The sequence below is a fragment of the Bison bison genome, unplaced genomic scaffold (assembly GCF_000754665.1).
Source record: "Bison bison bison isolate TAMUID 2011002044 unplaced genomic scaffold, Bison_UMD1.0 scf7180017864263, whole genome shotgun sequence".
In the NCBI taxonomy this organism is placed as follows: domain Eukaryota; kingdom Metazoa; phylum Chordata; class Mammalia; order Artiodactyla; family Bovidae; genus Bison; species Bison bison.
Window position 1 is genome coordinate 2,165,099 of NW_011494835.1, and position 18,749 is coordinate 2,183,847.

Sequence of the window (18,749 nt, forward strand, 5' to 3'; positions counted from 1 at the left end):
CCAAAAGAGTCTGAGTCAGCTTGGTTACGAAAGAGAGTGACACTCTTGTGAGCTTTGTCACCTCTAGTCCCTGGATACCAAAGCGCTTACTCACTTGTCCGGTTAAAAGCTACTATTTTAAGTTCAAAGTAGAAAGCTCCTTTTGGGTGGTAATGATAGCTTAAAATAAACAATCCAGAGCTTGTGGGGTGAGGGGGGAAAGCCTGCTTTAAGCATCTACTCTATTTCCCCTCCAGGCACATTTTACCACAATCGGTTCGTTCTTATTCTCTATCAATATTCATGACCCAGGTCATTAAACAGTTTGTGAGACACAGATCACCCCTTCCCCCACTGCTGCATCACTGGTGTTCAGAATTCTGGGGCTGTGTGTGTAAACATGAAAGCCATGGGTGCTTGACCACATGGGAAGGCATCATTATGACCTAGGACTCCTACGCTAGAGGGAACACCCTGGCCAATTTTAACATCACCACACCAGCTGTTTGTTTTTATGTGTGAGCGCCTATATGATTCCTCAACGGTCTTCTAAGGAATCATATAAAAGTAGTTTCTATAAAAGACCCTGGGGATTTTGTTCACCTTCACGATATTTGGGAAAATGCATGACATCAATATTTTTTAAATTTTATATTTGTAGATAGTTTTACTATGGTTTAATTAATCATTCCTACCAAAGAGAAATTAACTCAGAAGTCCAAAAACTTTTTGAGGGAGAGAACACACACAAGCATGTGCAAACACATGCTCTCAATAGTTGGTGGAGAGAGAAAACAACCTAAATTCCCACACTGCATCTTGCTCGGTATCCTTCACATTTGATCTACCACTTTAATCTTTTATAATACAGAGACAATTGCTGTTCATCTCACCTTCAGGAAGGAAGGCCATCTATTGAATAAATGTTTACTGAATGCTTGCAGCTTCAAGTGAAACAAAAATAGTTATATTTAATCCCTTTCTTAGCAGAAATGAATCAACTTATAACCTTCATCAAATTCTGAGCAGATTCAGTTTATAACCATATATAATTTACTGTCCAATAAAGGTATAAGAAGAGAGGAAAATGGTAATGTTCTAACATAGGCTAAGATCATCCTTGTGAAAGCTCAAGAGTGTTCAGACACGGTACTGCTTTTAGGAAGAAAGTATACTCATAAGTAATTTCACACAAACTTTCACTATTTGAATTTAGGGCAATTAAGATAAATACACCATCTTCAGGTCAAAACAATGATAAGCATGCAAATAAAAAATGAAAATAAATTTTAAAGCCTATAATCTAAATTCACTAAATCTTAATGTATTAAAAAAGTACAATAACTTATAACCACTAAATAAATTATATTATCTTCAAATTTAGAAGGAAATTTTACTCAGCAAGAAAAAATAGAAAATGTCTATTCTCAAATTTCCTTTATGTTGGTTAAATTAATCACTCTTGATAATTTCTTCTAAAAGAGAGCACATCCAGCTGTTAAACAGATCAAATTTAATTTCTAAGTCTCACAGGTAAATAATAGACTTGAAGACATAACCTCTAAATTATTCCTATACCAAACATTTCTTGGTGTTTGGTTTATCTCTTGGGGAGAAAATTCTTTATTTTGAAAAGTTAAATTCCTTCTATTTACAGTACCACATTTCAAAGATTCTGATCATTCCTCTTTTTAGAAAGATAGTGTGATTAGAAAAAAAAATCTATGAAAGAAGACTTCAAACAGCCCAAGTTTTTAAGTAACTACAAGTTTTTTTTGGTTTTGTTTTTTTTTTTGATGATTTAATTTCAATTCTTTGTTAGGCAAGGTTTCTATTTTTGGATAACCAGTGACTGGTTGGAATATTTAAAATATGAGTAAATTTTGAGTCCTTTTTTTGTATTGCATTTTAGGATCCTTTTTGATCAAAAAGGACTCAAAATTTACTCATATTTTAAATATTCCAACCAGTCAATTTACAATTTACAATTAAAAAAAAAAAAAAAAGCACCAGGAACACAGGTACACAGGATGAGACACAAATTCTTGGGTGTTTTAATTATTTTTAACTTGAGACTTAAAAAAAATGATAAGTATAAATGAAAAACTCTTAAAAGCAATATGGGAAAAGAAGAACAATTTCCTAAATATTGAAATCTAATTTAAAAAAGAAATACCATGTCTTGATACGTAACTTAAGATGGAAGAGGGCTGAGGGAGGTGTGATAATGGAAAATTTAAGAGGGAGGTGAGAAATGACAGGGATGGGTACAACTGAACTGGATATGGAGGATGATCAAACAACCGTTTTCCTGAGTATTCTGTGGTCAGAGTGTCGAGTTACCAAGTCAGTTTACCAATTCTCTTGCACCTGAAGTTGCTTACAAATAAGAAAATATTTTTCAAAAAAAAAAAGCATTTGTGAGACTGGGTGGCAGGCATGTGCATTTCTGTCACAAGTGGTAGAAGTAAATGACAACCAGAACCAAGACACAATTTGCCCACATTTCGAAAAAACGCACACAGAAAAGTTTGGCATAACGGATTCCGTTTGCCGCAAGAGGGGGCGGGGAAAAGAAAAGAGTGATCCTATACTAAGGCACAGCCTTTGAGGCGCCGGCAAGTTGCATATTAGGTAGATCCTGACCTAGACTTCGGTGAACTTTGATGCAGGACCCCATCAGAGCCAGACAAGGGCTCCCCCATTATGAATAAAATTGTTCGGTTCCTCCGCGCCCACGGACACACAAAGCCCGTACTCTCAGCTGTTACATAAGAGTCTCTGGAATCCCTGGATGGTGTTTGTAAATAGCGCTGCCATGCGCACGGAACCCACGTGGCAAATGTTGATGTGACCGCGTGTAATCGCAAGGCGAGAAAGTGTCAACAAGCTCCAGAGAGAAACCTCCTATTTCTTTGGCCCTAAAAAAAGAGCATGTGAGTGTCAAGGAATTATTTATTAGGGAGGTTTTTTCTCTCTCCCTCCAACCCCTGCCCCGTGCAAAAAAAAAAAGAGCAGTGGGAAGAACTGGAGGACATGACCAACCTCTATCACATTTCTTTTCTTCTTTAAGTAGCTCCTGACCTAGGACATGATCAAAATTAACTGCCTGCCTAATTAAATTTAGGGCAAATTTTGTAATCTCAACAGTGAATTCTGAATGCACTTTATACCTCCTCTCAAAAATTGTTTTTCTTATTATGAAAGATTGCATTACACAACAACTACTAAGACACTAAGGAGGCAAACTGTTTGCAAAGTAACAATTCTACATCCAAATAAAATTACAATATGATCCTTTCAGAGGAAAGTATCCAATAACTTCATTTGAGTGAATGGAAGTACAGTTTAGTTTTCTACCTGTCTTCTTATTTTAAATTTTACCCTCACTATACTCATTGTATCTTTTACATGGGTTTGTTAACAGAAAACAAGCTCTATTCCTTAAGGAGGCCAAATTCTTACCTATATTAAAGGAAATTGACAATGTCAACAACTAAGCTTTTTATTCCTACATATGAAAAGTTTCCCATAATCTTCAGGATTACTTGAAACATGACAAATTATAACAATGCAAAAATACTGATGCAAATTGTCAGTAGTAAATTAAACTATTTTAAAAAAATACTGACTTCAGCAAAACCTCATGCATATATTTTAGTCATTTTAAAATACCATATCCTGTATCTTCTATATGCTTGATTAAAAATGTTGTTTCAATATATTGAAATTTTAGTTCCCAAAGTTAACCAAATGTCCTTTCTAATTTTGATTTCTGGTAGAAATACATAATTATGTCATAGTTATTTTACCTTTGTAAGCTATTAGTAAAATGTTCACTAGCTTTCTTTTTGGTCAATATGTTTTTCTCCAAGCTATAATGTGGTAGATAATTCAAAAATTAGAATACACCTTTGTTTTCACTTCAATTTTATATAGTATAACTTCACAAAAGGAAACAAACACCATTTAGGTGAGTAGATTACAATAAAGATAGATGAAATCTAGAATGCAAAGTTTAGAATGCATGCTTTCTTGCTGAACTATACCTGCTTCTCTTTTTACAAAAATAATTTATGTGGTGAGTATTTTTAGGTTGGAAGATTTGTTCTTCCTTCATGCTTTTTAAAATTTTTTCCTGTTTTAATGAGAAATAATTGACATACATCACTGTATGTCCTTCCCTCATATTTGAAAGTATCCATTTATGGTATTTTTTTCCTTTTATTAGTTATGTTTGGCACATGAAAATATGAATATAAAGTAAATTAATATCCAAATAACTGAATTCACTTTTTAAGAGGCTCACTCTAATTTTATGAACTATCACTGTATTTGCACAAATGATTTCTTGTTCTGTTATGATGTAAGCAGGAAGACAAACAAAAGGCTAATAGTGATCCAAACTAATTAGTGGGAGTCCAAAAGTAATCCTTTTAATACAAAAATCATGAAAGGTTATAAAAGAACTGACAGAACTTTATAGCCAATGGCAAATATGAAAATTCTGTGACTTCAAAGTAAGAGACTTCAAACAAAAATGGGAAAAGTGCTGAAAGAACAAACATTAAAAAATAAATTAATAGGAACAAGACAGTAGGTTAGTGATGGAATCCGGGTGTGGTATCATTGCACTATTTTTAGATTCTTGTGCTTTACTTTAGAATTAGCACAGCTAATAATTAAGGTATTTTTAAAATAATAATTAAGTACTCTTGTTCCTCAATGCAGGCAGGAATGAAAAATAGGAGAAATAACTCAGAGATAGACCACATTATATCCTCTAGGCTTCACTATTACTGTTTAAGCCTTTTTTCTTATCCATTGCTAGATTTAAAAAAAAAAATCAATTTGAGGAGAAATAATAAAAACTCTAAGAGTTGGGTGAAGAGTTTCCATTAATGTGTAATCTAATCATAGAAACAATATTTAATACTCTATCAAGAAAAAGACATGATGAGGCAAGTTTTAGCAATAACTAATGAATCATGACAATCGTAATTAAAATGATCATTACTTTGTGACATCCACAAATTTAATAAATCTCAAAACTGCAAAAGTAGCAAGTGAAAGACATCAATAGTATGTATGGTATACCTTTGTGGGAAATCTACTGTCTATGTTTGATCATGGGCAAGTCTGTTCTCTTTGAAGAGAGCAGTCATTCCATCAGTAAATATCCACAGCCCACTGTTTTTCTTTTGAATATAGTGTATCTTTCATGGGCTTCTCTGATAGCTCAGTTGGTAAAGAATCTGCCTGCATTGCAAGAGACCCTGGTTCGATTCTTGTATTGGGAAGATCTACTGGAAAAGGGATAGGCTACCCACTCCAGTATTCTTGGGCTTCCCTGGTGGCTCAGCTGGTAAAGAATCCGCCTGCAATGTGGGAGACCTGGGTTTGATCCCTGGGTTGGGAAAATCTCCTGAAGAAGGGAAAGGCTACCCACTCCAGTATTCTGGTCTGGAGAATTCCATAGACTGTATAGTCCATGGGGTCACAAAGAGTTTCACTTTCACTTTAGAAAAGCAAAGATGGAGTACTACACTCAAATTCAGTGAATAGCTTTTTGAATATAATAAAAATAGCATAAAAATCTACTATCAGCTGAGGTGGTTCAAAAAGTGTCACAAGAAATAAGAGATGGTAGAAGCAAATAAGCTACTCATCTCTCCCATAAGAAAGATCAGACCTGTATTCTACCTTATTGCTTTCCATAACAGTCACTGGACATGGAACAACAGACTGATTCCAAATTGGGAAAGGAGTACATCAAGGCTTATATTGTCACCCTGCTTATTTAACTTATATGCAGAGTACATCATGAGAAACACTGGGCTGGATGAAGCACAAGCTAGAATCAAGATTGCCGGGAGAAATATCAATAACCTCAGATATGCAGATGACACCACTCTTATGGCAGAAAGTGAAGAAGAACTAGAGTCTCTTGATGAAAGTAAAAGAGGAGAGTGAAAAAGTTGGCTTAAAACTCCACATTCAGAAAACTAAGATCATGGCATCAGGTCCCATCACTTCATGGCAAATAGATGGGGAAACAATGGAAGCAGTGACAGATTTTACTTTCTTGGGCTCCAAAATCATTGTGGATGGTGACTGCAGCCATGAAATTAAAAGATGTTTGGTCCTTGAAAGAAAAGCTATGACCAACCTAGACAGCATATTAAAAAGCAGAGACACTACTTTGCCCACAAAGGTCCATCTAGTCAAAGCTATGGCTTTTCTGGTAGTCATGTATGGATGTGAGAGTTGGACTATAAAGAAAATTGAGCACCAAAGAATTGATGCTTTTGAACTGTGGTGTTGGAGAAGACTCTTGAGAGTCCCTTGGACAAAAAGGAGATCCAACCAGTCCATCCCTAAAGGAAATCAGTCATGAATATTCATTGGAAGGACTAAGGCTGAAGTGGAAACTCCAATACATTGGCCACCTGATTCGAAGAACTGACTCATTGGAAAAGACCCTGATGCTGGGAAAGATTGAAGGCAGGAGGAGAAGGGGATGACAGAGGATGAGATGGTTGGATGGCATCACCAACTCACTGGACATGAGTTTGAGCAAGCTCAGGGAGTTGGTGATGGACAGGGAAGCCTGGTGTGCTGTAGTCCATGGGGTTGCAAGAGTCAGACATGACTCAGCGACCTGAACTGAACAATCACTACGTCAACTTCTTGATGGGTTAAAAGGTTCTAACAAGAGTGTCTAACTTGAACCTGGCACAAATATACAACAAACCTACAAGTAAATGCTATAATCATACTCTTAAAAGGTATCTCTGGGTCATTTCTATAGCTATTCCTTGAAAAAGAAATGATTACAGTAATTATATGAAGCCAAGACATGTCCTCATTGAGTATAACAACAGGCACATGTTATTAAAGCTGAATGCTTCAAGATCACTGGCTCTTCCCCCAGAGCTGTTAACAGTCATGGTATCAAGGTAAGGGACCCAACTGGCATCTTTCTCAACAGGATAAAAGAGAAAGAAGTACTGCTTAAGAAGAAGAATGTTTGGTATCTAGAAGTATATAAAGTTAGAAATTAAAATGAAGTCAAAATAATGTGTCAAAAATAATGTCCTAATTTCATAAGGGCTATTCCTAAAAATCTGAACTCATTTTACCATTAACAATCTGTAAAATTTTGTTGGTGTTTCTAAAGACTGGCTATATGTTGCAAAACATGGAGAGCCATCAATGTTCAGATTCTTTTTCCCACTTGTCCTGGCATCACAAAGACTTCTGCCAACCAGTTTCTTTTCTCAAACTGATTTCACATGTATATTGTTAATAATGCTGCTACGAATATTCAGGCACAAGTTTTTGTGTAGATAGTTGCATGCATTTTAAGTCTCCTTTTATGAATTTCCCTGCATAGCCTATGTTACCGCTACATGTTTATTATTAGTGGTGATATAGTATAGTGGTTACTCCAGTACTCTTGCCTGGAAAATCCCATGGACAGAGGAGCCTGGTGGGCTGCAATCTATGGGGTCACTAAGAGTCCGACACGACTGAGCCACTTCACTTTCACTTTTCACTTTCCTGCATTGGAGAAGGAAATGGCAACCCACTCCAGTGTTCTTGCCTGGAGAATCCCAGGGACGGGGGAGCCTGGTGGGCTGCCGTCTATGGGGTCACAGAGACTCGGACATGACTGAAGCGACTTAGCAGCCGCAGCAGCAGTATAGTGGTTAAAAGACTGACTCCAGAGACAGACTGCTTAAATTCAAATCCTAACTAAGACATGTACTGGCTGTATGAACTTGGGCAAGTTATTTAATCTCACTGTGCATTAGTTTCCTCTCCAGAGATAGGGATAACACCACCACCACCTATTTCTAGAGTTGTGATAAGAATCAAATGATGTAACCTGAAATGTCATAAAACATTATAACAACTTAAAATATTTGAATAAACAAAAACCTATATTCTGATACACATTTTGATAAGGCATGGTAGCACAATCACATGATTGATGAAGTAAAACTGTGTTAAACTTCTGTTTTCAGGAGGGAAAATGTTTAAAATTATCTGATCAAATGATTACATTATCAATGATTAAATTATCTTTGAAATGGTATATGGAATGAAACATACACCTACACAAACATTCAAGTCAAATCTGAGTAAGGTTGGTAGACTACATCAATGTCAGTCTCCTGACTGGGATATTATACTATGGTTTTGCAAAATGTTACCACTGGGGAATACTGGACAGAACATCCATGTCCAATTATTAGTTCATACCAATGGCATGTGACTCTACAACTAGCTCAAAACAATTTTAAATTTAAAAATATAAATTTACAAAACATCATTCAACTGTCTGCTTATAATGGGTGGCTTTTATGGGACAACTGCCATAACCTGTAGAAGTTACATTAAGGAAAAAGCAGCACCATTGCTTTCATCACTGGTATCACCAAACACCTTTTACTCTGCTTTTCTCTTATGCATTGAGAACAGATTACACATTTTCTAGTTAAATGACATTTTTTAGCTACTTCTACATCATTCATTGTATCTTTTCCCCCTCAGCTTTTATTTCGAGTAACTGACATATAACACTGTATAAATGTAAAATATACAATGTAACAATTTATAATAGGTAAATATTAGGAAATGACTACCACAATAAGGTTAGTTAACACATCCATGACCTCACATAGTTATGAGCAACTTTCAAATATACAATACAGTATTGCTGGCTATAGTCACCATACTATGCTTTCAACCCAGCACTTATTCATTTCATAACTGGAAGTTAGTACCCTCTGAGCACCTTCACCCCATCACCCCGACCCCCAACAAATTAAACCTGGACCTAGTAGTATACCAATAGATTCTATTAGGGAATAAAAAGACATAGAACATAACTCTTTTTTATTTATTTAATTGGAGGCTAATTACTTTACAATATTGTAGTGATTTTTGCCATACATGCACATGAATCCGCCACAGGCGCACATGTGTCCCCCATCCTGAACCCCCCTTCCAACTCCTTCCCCATCCCATCCCTCAGGGTCATCCCAGTGCACCAGCCATGAGCACCCTGTCTCATTCATCGAACCTGGACTTGCGATCTGTTTCACATATGATAATATACATGTTTCAGTGCTATTCTCAGAACATAAATCTTTCAACAGACATAAATCTAACTTGAAAGAAGCATTTATGGTATTTTTAGTGAAGCAATAACTTCATTTTCTGTCCTAAATTGTCCTCCAAAACACTTCATCCCAATTCACTCATCTTTTTACTTAATTCTCAGATTATCCAAAGCTTGAATTCAAGTCACTTTGAGGAACAACCCTTAGTAAGTATAAAATGTTGATTTCCAAATTCTTAATACTGCAGGTAGGTTGACATTATCACTGAATTTATTTTTACACAAAATATTCAAAATCCACCTACCATCTATCTATAATTCTTGAAACCTGGTGCACTTAACTGCATTTCATGACAAGTGGAAAAGGTATAAATGAAAGCTGATAGAATTTACTATTTTGGAATGGGCAACCAAAATCTATTTTACTGAGAAAGTATTGTATGTCTATCTTAGGATTTTTCTGCAATGCACAATTTAGGATAAGAATAATGCTGGAAATAAGCAAAGACACACAATTCTTTTTTGGCTGCTAGTCACAATGATTCAGGTGTATTGCTTTACCCTCTTCCTTTCTGAAACTCTTCTCTCCTACAACATACCAAAACAACAGATGCACTATGTAACCTTCTTAAATAATGCCACAGTAGTCACTGAGTTTTGGCAGTGAATCAAAATAGAAATTGGAGATCTAGACCAAGTAAATACTGTATATTTGGCAAAATCATTTGTGGTTGTGTTCTTCAACACAGTTTCCAAGATAACCACCAGCTCTACTTGGCAACCTTACTCTCCCACAGTTAAGACTCCATTTGTAAAGCTGGCTTAAGAGATATTTTCTTGCTACTGGCTCTGGTGCCATTACTACTCTTAAGAACTACTATGCAGTGATGGCCTAAGAGTTGAGAAAATGTTACTTTCATGAACCAATACTGACAGCTAGCTGATCCAAAGTTTTAACCTGTCTCCATGACTCAGAAAGATTAGAGTGGAACAGTCTACATGGTTGTTTACAAAAGAAGTCTCTTCCTAGTGAAGATGGCTAGGTAAGACTATTAAATTCTTCTAACCAACAACAACATCAACAACAAAGACAACAATTGAACTCTTGTAGTAGAAGGAATTAGGGCAAGGAAAAGCAGATTGAACACTTTCTAAATATTGGACATTCTAAAAACTGTGAAACATCTAAAGCTTTTGAGAACATTTTATGGTAATTTCTTGAGAATTCATAAGAATATACTAACTTGGATTTGGGCCAGGATGAAAAATAAGGTGTTCTGCCAGGTGTTTCTGTGAATCATAAGAACTTCTTAATGAGTCAGCAAATAAGGAAATACATTTCAATAGTGACATCTGGCTTACAGCACTGTGTATGGGTGGAGCACTGGAGAAATTGATAGAGAAATTCTAACTCCAACAAGTGAAACCAAAACATTAACTCCAGTCTTTGTTATCTAAGTGCCCAAACAGAACTCTGGAAGTCTGTCATAGCAACTCCTGGGCAGCCGCATTTCACCTGCTGGGAGTGACGCGGACCTGCTAATGTCTACATCCATGTGCCACTGAATCAAAATCCTATCAATCCTGTTGGCTCCTGGCATGGACCAGCACGAGGCCAGACCTAATCAGAGCCCTAAGAAGTTTGGTAAATGTGTGAATTTAAACAAGACAAGAGACTTCCCTTATTCCAAGTTAATTTCTCATTAAGCATTAGCTCAATTTTTAAACATAAGCAAAACAATATTGTAGTTTAAGAAAAACTATCTATCTTATTATTCTCCACTATGACTCCACTACAATTCGATTACCCAAAACAGGTCAAGCTGTGAAATTTTTGAAGAATCCAGGTAGCACTGACTTTCACAAATATGGTAAACAAAGAGCTGAGGTTATATCTTTCATTGTAAACTATTCCATAGTAATTCAAATAATTTTTCTAATAAAAGAGAACACTTTTATTTGGATTAGTGAATAAAATGTACAAGTCCTTCTTATAATCATTGAAGTCCCTTATATAATATTCATTAGTAGCTACTTTCAGAAAAGTCTAAATTGGATGCTGGGAAAGAACAGGCCTTCATGGTCACACTCAAAATGATTAACCAATGTAGATATTCTTATTTATCAATGTGAGCAATAAATATTATATCTATTATTAGTTGAATAGCCTGAAGACAGTATATACAACATTGGAAAAGTCCCCCCAAAGTAGTTAGTGACATCTGGCTAACTACTTTGCCAAGAGTAGTTAGATACTACTCTTGGCAAAAGGAATTATATATTTTAAATTCTCAATTGCTGGGATAATTAACCACAGTTTTCTCAACAGATAGTAAGCATTTCTGCTAAACTCTTTAAGTGTTTTCTTTATTATCTGAGGACAAATAAGAACAACCAAATGAGCTGTTTCTATTCCACAAAGATGAGTAACATGTCTCCCTTGGAATCATGCATCTACAACGATTAAACTTAACTGCTTTCCAGAGATCAAAATGTAGAGTTACAAAGTCAATTACTAAGGACAAGTAGTTTTGGAGATGGGATTTATGGAACAATGTCCATTATTGCGTTTTTTCCCCATCCATCTTTTAATTGTATACATGACTTCTAAACTTGTTTGACTTTCCAATCCTTCACTAACACTTCTCTGTTTAATAGCATTAAAATATCAGTATTTATTATGTTGAAATGTATATTCTACTTCAAACCTATTATGAAACACACAAGCAAACAAGGAAAAGAATATAACTCCCCTCCAGTATTTCGACTTACCATTAAAATGCAAATATAATGATTTCATTAGCCAAGCAACAATACCCACAGCCTTAAATCAAACCAAACCATAGCCAGTATCTTTCCTATATACATTTCCAACTGTCCCTAAGATAGAATCTTACTTTTATGTTGGATCATTTATTGATGAATATTTTTGGATTTGGATTTGTCATTATCTATCCCTGATTGGAGAAAGAAAAGTATGATGTATGATTTGAGATTTTAAACTGTGGCTCTATTCTACTCCCTAGACAGGCAAATACAAAAATATTTTACTAAATTTTAAACGACTGGAAAATGACCCCTTTTCAATTCCTAAACAGTACAAGGAGGAGGAGAAAAACTCACTCAATACAATTAAAAGTATGTCATGAGGGCAACAGCCTGTACATTTCACTTATATTTCACATTCGACCTTCCCAGCAGTCTATCCAGCCCACACTTTATTTTGCCACAGATAGAAAACTCTCCGTAGAAACTTAGCTTAGTATCACTAGAAAAGCAGCCTCCATGAAAAAGATTCATCAAGAGTCATGTATGAGTAAAGGAAGAAGGAGAAAAAGGAGAAGAACGGGAGGAGAAAAGGGACACACAGAGAAAGGCAGAAAGATAAAAAGACCAGAGAACTGCGAAAAAGAGAAATTTGGATGAGACTGTTAGAAATGTGCTCTCTGCTTCTCCGTTTCTTCACTGGGATTGGGTTTCATTTCTTTCTGCGCCCCTGACCTTGCAGTCTTCCAACTCACCCCTCTCCCCCCGTCCCCGCGCCCGCCCGTCTGCCCCCTCCCCCGGCCTGCGCCTGCCTTTGTGTCTGCCTGTCACTTACCGGTGAACCCGACGAAGCTGATTTGGGAAAAGCACAAAGCCAGGACACAGATTTGCTCACAAATGCTCTCACACACGTTCCCCCACGCTGAAAGGTACAGCCCATGGCAGAGCTGATGTACCTTGAGAAAAGTGGGGTTCGGGTCTTGTCTGGGGAAGCCAAGAAACTATTCTTTCCTCTCTCGGCTCCGCAGCGCTAACAAAACCCGCGGACTTCAGGGGGGAACGAAAAAAAAGAAAAAAAACAACAACCCCCGACCGAGTGGACTCCTGTTCCACTCGCCCTGACACTCGCTGAGCGCGGCCCCCCGAAAAGGGGACACGGGGCAGGCAGAAGGGGGCGGACGCAAACGCACACTCAGATCCAGACCCCCAGCGGAGAAAAGGGTCGAAAACCACACGGTCCGTGTGCTCCCCAGGGGTGGGTGAGGATAAACCCGGGGCTCGTCTGCCTTCCACCGAGGGAGGGGGTGGGGGAAGATTCAAGGAAAAAGTCGTGCCCCCCGACAGCTGAACTAGTTTAGAAAGGAAAGCAGAGAAAAATCACTTTCCGGAGGATAAAAGGCCGGGAAAGCGGCCGGCCGGACTCACAAAGGTAAGTTTTCTGGGTGAGGAGGGCACGAGCATTAATTAACAGGAGAGAGAGGGGAACACACAACTACAGGTTTAAAAGGGGGGTGGGGGGAATTAAAACTATATTTGTCAGCCATGTTGAAGAGGCTCCAGTAATTTGTGAAGCTTCCCTTCTTCCCTCTTGGTATTTGCGGGTGACACTGCAGGCTTTGCTCCCCAGTCCCTGTGAGCCCGAGAGAAAGCGAAGGGGAGAGGAAAGGGAGAGTTTCGCGGCATAAGAGAAGCGCTCTGACCTCGTTCTCGTCCCTCAGCCTTGCAGCAATCCAGCAGTTTGCAGTCGGGTCTCCTTTCTAACAAATCCTAAAGGGCAGCCATCTTGCTTCCTTCTGCTTCTCTACGAAAGCAGCCTAGCCTCCGCATCAATATTCATAAGGCAGTTTGACGTCTGTTCTCATCACTCGGCGGGGCTGGCGTCTCGGGGCGGCCGCGGCAAGGGGGCGGACGTGACTCGCATGCGAGCCGGGCCTGGGCGCGCGGCGCTCGCGAGGAGGAGGCGGCGGGGCCGCCCGAGCACTGGCCGCTGCCGCCGCCGCCGCTCTCCGCCTCCTCCTCCTCCCGCTTCTCCGCCTCCTCCGCCCCGCTTCCTTCTCCTCCTCCTCCTCCTGGCCGCCTCCTCCTTCCCCTCCGCCCGGGCCTCCACCGCCGCCCCGGGGCTCTCGGCCCGGACTCCCCGGGAATTGGCTCCTCGCCCCGGGGCTCCCAGCACAAAAGCCGGAGGCACCTGGGGCCGATCGAAGGGGCGCACTCTCGAGGCTGGGACTGGGGAGCCAGGGAGGGGAGCAGTGCGCCCGGAGGAGCGCGGGGGAAGGTCCAGACCCCGGGACCCTTGGACGGGTCGCCACCCAGGTGGAGGCGTGGGACTGGCGCGACGGGGGAGGTAGTGTGAGTCCCTGGCAGGAGGGTGCGAGACCCCAGCTGAACCTTTTAAACTTTTTTTGGTATCGTACCCACTGAGATCTTAGGGTAGATGCGCACCTCCCTAATCCCCAGTGCCCGCGCACCCGCCCCGACTCCCACCTCCTGGCAGGTATCCCCGCGCACGCCCCGGAGCGCACCCACCTTCGCCCGCGCAGGCCCGCACCCCAACCCCTGGTAGGTCCACTCGCCCCGCCTCGCCCCCACTTTGGCATCCTCTCCCCACAGTCGTTTTAATCTCGCTCTGCAGAAGCACTCCCCAGTTTCTCAGAGGGCATGCCCTTAGTGCTTTAGGGGCCTGTAGTCTCAAAGACTCGACAAATTAGGAAATTGACCGAGGCCCGCTTCTCACAGCCCCAGCCCACCTTCTGTTTACTTTGGCCACGTGGGCTGAGAAGAAGGATTCAAGCAGATCCGAGAGGACTTTCTCAACAGTGACTCCTTACTTCTCCCTAAATTCGGTCGTAAGAAATAAACCTGCAATTTCTCGCGTGAGAGCCTCTATTTTGCAAAAATGCCCAGCCTTATAATTAAGTAATGAAGAAATCGACCTGTAAAGAACTAGACTCCGAATGACGGACTCTCGATTTTCCCTGACGTTCGGGATTCTACAATCACTCGCATCCGTTGACAGTTTTTCTTTTCTATTGCCAAGTAGATTTGCTTCTCTTTTTAATGCTTTGTTAAAAAGAATCATCATTTATGTTGAAGATGAGATAAAGAACAAAGCCCATGTGAATCTTTATATCAGATTGATAGTTTTTGAGATTGGCCATGTATTAGAAGTTCTCACGTTACTGGCATTCAAATTTTAGATAGATTTTTGGGGGCACATCTGTTTTGGGATCGCTACATTGTGACCAGGCTATTCTTAAGTCAACACAAGTTATTTTGTATAGCTTACATTTTTTGTCCGTAATTTCTTTAAGAAGTGAAGGCTTTACCCAATTTTATGAGATCGGAATATTTCCTCTTTGAAAAGGCTTTAAGAAGGCAACTGTTTGTATGTTACGTTGTAACAAAGAAGAGCGTTTAAAGTGTGTTCCAATGAAACATTGTTTATTCCACTTTGAGACAAAGTTGACTTCGACTTCTGGTTTCGAACTTGTCTAAGCAAGATCATTCGTTTCCCTAAGCATTCATGTAAAATGAATTTCCATCTTTTTTAACTGCACACCAATGTGTCTTTGAAGTCTTGGTAATTGCTAATGAGCTGTAAGCTGTTTAAGAGGTGCCTTGTAATTTGTTCTCAAGTCCCAAACGTAAAGTTTCCTGAAGACGGTGACCTACCTTTGTGTCCAGCACAAAACAGCAGAATTGTGGAAAACATGGGCTTTGGAGTCAGACCTAGATGGATCTTGACTCCACCCCTTACTAAATGTGTGACCTTAAGCATGGTACTTAACTCTTTGTGTATCAGTGCCCTTATCTGTCAAGTATGAAGTGCTGGTCTCTCAGTGGTGTGCTACTCTTGGTGATTCCATGGACTACCCTGCCAGGCTCTTCTGTCCATGGAATTCTCCAGGTAAGAATATTGGAGTGGGTTGCCTTTCCCTTCTCCAGGGGATCTTTCCTGGGTCTCCTGCATTGCAGGCAGATTCTTTACTGTCTGAGCCACTATTAAAACAGTGTGTTGTGAGAATTAAATATGACACTAAGTGCCCAGGTAGTTATTATTAATACTATTACCGATCATAAACTTTCTACTTCCAGGAGTTTTTCTTGTTTGACTAGAAGTATATAAGTAAATATATGTCTTCTTACATTGAGTAACATGCGGCAAATATTGTACTGACGTGAGTTTGATATGACTACCTGAATGCTCCCTTACTTATGTATATGATAATTGGGGAAATGATCTGTAGGGTCACCTCTTTCTCATTTATCTTTTAAATACCTCCCTCTTTCTGTGTTGTAACAGGTGGTTCTTGTCTGTCTGGAATCACACTTGACTTGCAGTTGGTTTTTCGACAGGCCCTGAACCTTTTCTTGCCAACTTCTCTGCACCCCACCCCACCCTTAACCACCATGACATTTTGTTAATTTGAAAGAAAATTCCTTACTCCTCTTGGCTATTGTGACTTTTCAACAGCAAAAGGAAGTAAAATTCTACGTCTACAGGTATAAAATATTTTAGTAAAATTTTGTATTGTTGATAAGAAAAAAAACACACCCTCTTTCTTAACCTCGATTTCTGGGAAAGAAAACCTATAGTGCACATAATCAGCTGTTTACTAAATATTAGTGCACATTTGTACGAGTAATTCAGAGCCAGCTTTTATTAATTGTGTGCATTCTTGAGATTCCTCCTCTTATAGGTGTGGATAATGTGTTTTTAAAAGATAATTTGTTGTTTTAACAACAGTCAATTGTTATCAAACTCCTTACCATTTTACCCCCTCCAACTAGAAAGACCAGCTCTGCTTCCACACAGAAAAATCCTTGCTTCCTTACCAGAGAAAAAAGACTAATAGAACAAGTTCCAGGACATGCTATTCTGTGTTAGAAAATTGACTTGATTGGCCTGGGCACCTGCTGTCTAACTCAGTTGCTGGTCTCTAAGCCTCTTAGGGTGGAGGCAGCTTCCTGTCTGCTCTGTCCTTTAAAGAGCTGACAACAGCAGCTTGCTTTACAATGCAAATTTCTTGTACTAACAAAAAATAATAGGTTATTCTTACTTTCCTCCCCTCCTGCAGAATAGGAAATTTTCTTAAGGACTTGACTTTCTCTTTAACAGAGAGAAAAGAGTTGTGGTACATACTCCTTTGAAAGAATTATAGTGGTTTAACAAAAACATTAAATTATGGCCTGTTGTTTCCCATCTCCAAAAACATATTTCTGAAGCATGACATGATAAAGATTCTCTGCATGCTTAAGAGACAGTTGACCTTCAAACAGCACAGCAGTCATTGCTGTGAAGGGACTTTCTTGTTTCTTTTGTCTAGTGACATTACTGCACACCATACAAGGTATCTATTTAACATAAGTCGAATGCCAGTTAAAAAAAAAATCTCCAAGAGATGAACCATTTAGAACACTTTAAATTATTTATATACATTGTTACTAATATAAATAATCATTGTCTAAAGCCAAGGATCATAATATTATGATTCTCTTTTGTTAATGTGATTTTTACTTATTTTTTTTTTCCTGACCTTGTTTCATATGGTTAATTCCTTTCTATAATTTGGAAATTTTTAAAGAAATAGATACAAATGATATAATCCTAGCACTCAAACCAAATGTGTCTACTGACTTAATGGGGGTTAAAACAAGATGTCAGATGAAACTCAGAAATCTAATCTGATTAAAAAACTGCCAAAGGTGTTATAAAAAGAATATTAGGATCACTAGAGATCTCATGGAAATGCCTCTAGAAGTGTTGCCAATGTGTTCCTGACATCCATGAATTTCCTTCTCATGAATTCTGAATCTGCAATCCAGTAACTACTCTTCTTCTCATCCAAATTTGGTAACACATTTAATGTTCCACTTTCTTTGAGAGAATAATTTTTCAGCTTCAGTGATAGGCTCAGACGGTAAAGCGTCTTCCTGCAAAGCAGGAGACCCGGGTTCGATCCCTGGGTCAGAAAGATCCCCTGGAGAAGGAAATGACAACCCACTCCAGTACTCTTGCCTGAAAAATTCCACGAACTGAGGCGCCTAGTAGGCTACAGTCCATGGGGTCGCAAAGAGTCGGACGTGACTGAGCGACTTCACTTCTTCTTTTTCAGTGATAAACTTCAGTAATGAAATTTATTAGTAATTACTTCAGCACCAGTCTACATTGATATAAGGTTTTTATAGTTTTAAAAGTGTTTGGGGGGACTTATCTGGTGGTACAGTGGAGGAGAATCCAACCACCAATACAGGAAACAATTCCATCACTGGTACAAGAAGATTCCACATGCCCGTGGAACAACTAAGCCCACTTGCCACAGCTACTGAGCATGCGTGTAACCGCAGGCTCTAGAGTCCGTGCTCCGCAACAAGAGAAGCCCCCGCAATGAGAAGCCCCTGCACCACAACGAAGAGTAGCCTCCTGTTCTCTCCAACTAGAAATCTGCCTGCCAACGGTCCAAAGGTTCCGTATGCCACCGGGCAACAGTCCACTTACCGAAATTACGGAGCTGGCGCTCCAGAGCCCGTGAGATGCAACTACTGAAGCCCACGCGGCTAGAGCCTGCGCTTGTACTCTGCAAGAGAAGCCACCGCAAGGAGAAGCCTGCACGCCGCACGAGACAGTAGCGCCCTCTCAGGACTAGAGAAAGCCTACACAGCAACGAAGACCCAGCACAGCCAAAAATAAAATAAATGAATAGTTAATTTAAAAAATGTTTTTCATGTAAATTATCATATGTGAAACGAATCACCGGTCCAGGTTCGATGCATGATACAGTGTGCTCAGTGCTGGTGCACTGGGATGACCCAGAGGGATGGGATGGGGAGGGAGGTGGGATGGGGGGTTCAGGATGGGGAACGCATGTACACC

General features: G+C 39.4%; 1 protein-coding gene across 4 annotated transcripts in view; it reads right to left on the reverse strand.

The window, feature by feature from the left end:
* TET2 (tet methylcytosine dioxygenase 2) overlaps window positions 1-13,842 on the reverse strand; it is a 142,144-nt gene extending 128,302 nt beyond the window's left edge. For all 4 annotated transcript variants that reach the window (XM_010848258.1, XM_010848257.1, XM_010848259.1 and 1 more), the window contains exon 1: window positions 13,576-13,842. The gene's annotated coding sequence lies outside the window, so the exon portion shown is untranslated. The remainder of the gene's footprint in view (window positions 1-13,575) is intronic.
* Window positions 13,843-18,749: the final 4,907 nt, after the last annotated feature.